The sequence below is a fragment of the Phaseolus vulgaris genome, chromosome 11 (genome assembly GCF_000499845.2).
Source record: "Phaseolus vulgaris cultivar G19833 chromosome 11, P. vulgaris v2.0, whole genome shotgun sequence".
In the NCBI taxonomy this organism is placed as follows: domain Eukaryota; kingdom Viridiplantae; phylum Streptophyta; class Magnoliopsida; order Fabales; family Fabaceae; genus Phaseolus; species Phaseolus vulgaris.
In genome coordinates this window covers 25,236,353-25,238,444 of record NC_023749.2, presented here as the reverse complement: position 1 = coordinate 25,238,444, position 2,092 = coordinate 25,236,353, and the positions used below count along the sequence as shown (strand labels likewise).

General features: G+C 41.2%; 1 long non-coding RNA gene across 1 annotated transcript; it reads right to left on the bottom strand.

Annotated features, from left to right (window-relative positions):
• Window positions 1–549: 549 nt before the first annotated feature.
• LOC137825197 (uncharacterized) lies at window positions 550–1,385 on the bottom strand. Its single transcript, XR_011083293.1, has 3 exons — window positions 984–1,385; window positions 726–859; window positions 550–636 (listed from the first exon to the last, which is right to left on the bottom strand). It is a non-coding gene; the product is annotated as an uncharacterized lncRNA (long non-coding RNA).
• Window positions 1,386–2,092: the final 707 nt, after the last annotated feature.

Here is a 2,092-nt window from a genome sequence, read left to right as displayed (position 1 = left end):
GTTGATACCTTCAACTATTCAAGGGGAAAAGATCCTAATATTGCACCTGGGCTTCGTAAATTTTATTTTATAACCCAATCTAAATTCATATGCTATTTAAGAAACATGGGCAGTGAACTAGCTATCCTTATCCTAGTTCACAACTATTTCATACTTCAATAGAAACCCATCCCTTCACATCATATGTATTAAAAGATAATACTCGTGTAACCGAGAAGAAGTTTTAACTCAATAACCATGTGACCATTCATCTCTTAACTGCATTAAGAAAATACGGAATAAAATGTATTTAGCAAGACAACTCACATAAAGAATGTTCCAATGTTTTAAAAGCAAAAAAACTGTCAGGCACACATCATATCATTCACGAGGATAGTGGACAACTTTATCTTAATATACTTTATGTTCAAAATAAAAGTATATGCCTGCAAGAAAAGTCCAGTGAATATTGAAAGCATCAAACACATCCAAAACTAAATTAACAAAAATAGCTTCAACCTCAAATGGAACTTAAACAATAACTACACAAAAAAATATATTCCCCTACATTACCTTAAATGATCCAAAAGTTACGCCCTTTTTCCGATTAGCTGCCTTGACCATGTCAAATTTCTCAATAGGGCTTACACCTAGCACCTACATCACATCACAAAAACTAAGATACAATTCGAACAACTTCAAATTTCAAAGTGTGAACTAATTACATAGTAGATTTTACTCTTTACCTCATAAGGATTAAAGTCACCATCGAAATTAAAGCTCCCTGTCGCAGATGCAGCAGCACAGATAATCTTTCTATCACTCCATGATGTTGTCTGGGTAAACTTGAAAATCGACACTGAATTACATTTTATTAACCCTAGAAATGAGGTCCACAAAGATAACATAAGAAACGTGTGGTATGCGAAAAACAAATTAATTCGAACGAAAACTAAATTCGTTCTTCAATTCTTGCAAATGGATAGAGAGAGAAAATGGATGACCTGAGAGAGGTTGAAATTTTGGGACGAAGATTGTTATGAGAGAAACTCAATTTGGTGCAATGCAGAATATTGGAGATTCCCAGAGCCATTGGGCGCGCCACTGCAACGATGCAATGTTATCTCTCTCAGTTTATGTCTGAAATCTGAGATAACGAAATGGGGCGGTGAGTGAGGATTTACGAAATACAACTGGGGAACGTTTGTGGTGAGGGTGAGAGGAAGGGTTTACGATTGTGGTGAGGGTGAGAGGAAAGGGTTTACGAAATGGGACTGAGAAGGGAAGCATTACGGTGAGGGTGAAAGGGTTTACGAAATGGGGTTGAGAATGTTTAGAAGAATGTGAAGACTGAAAGAGGATCAGGGTGAGAGTGAAGGTTTAGATGTTGAGTGAAAGAGGTACATTTTCAAGAGTATCGAAGAGGGAAAAATGAAAACTGATCCTGCCTGTTGACCGAAACGCTGGAGCCTTGCCTCGTCAAACTTGGATCGACTTCTGCGCCGTGTTAGCCTCCGTCCTTCACCGCGATCCACCTCAAGACAAAACGGCGCCGCTGCGACCGATCATGCTCCGATGCCCAAGTCAGCGACTGAACCACCAAATACTAAGAGAAAACTCAAGAACTCTAAGGAACCGTGCACAAATTCCCTCTCAGCGTACTCTCGTTCTCGCAGTTGTAAAGAAGTAATCTAAACGCATGCGTACCTCAGAAGTTCGTTAGAAACTCTTATATACCTGGGCACTTTCTCTCTCCTGGCAGTTACACATCTGGACACGTGGCTCGCATCCAGCTGTATACGTGCCATCATCTGGAGCATCCTTGACTTGGGCGCTACTTCTTACTCTTCAGGTTTTTTGGCTAAGTTACTTATGCGTGATACAACTCAGTGCATAGCTGCCTTGGAGCGTGATCTCTTCTGGGTGGCGAGTTCGTGTGCCTTCGTACACACCTTCCCTGTGGTCTCGCCGGCCGCCTTCACGATCTGCCCTACCTGCTTCACCGTATACGTTCAAGTAAGTTGTCTCCCGACCTCATCCTCTGGCCAGCTGGGAAATGACTATCTATCTTTATCTTCGGCGGTGTCCTTGTTTCGGCGATCTCTAATTACTT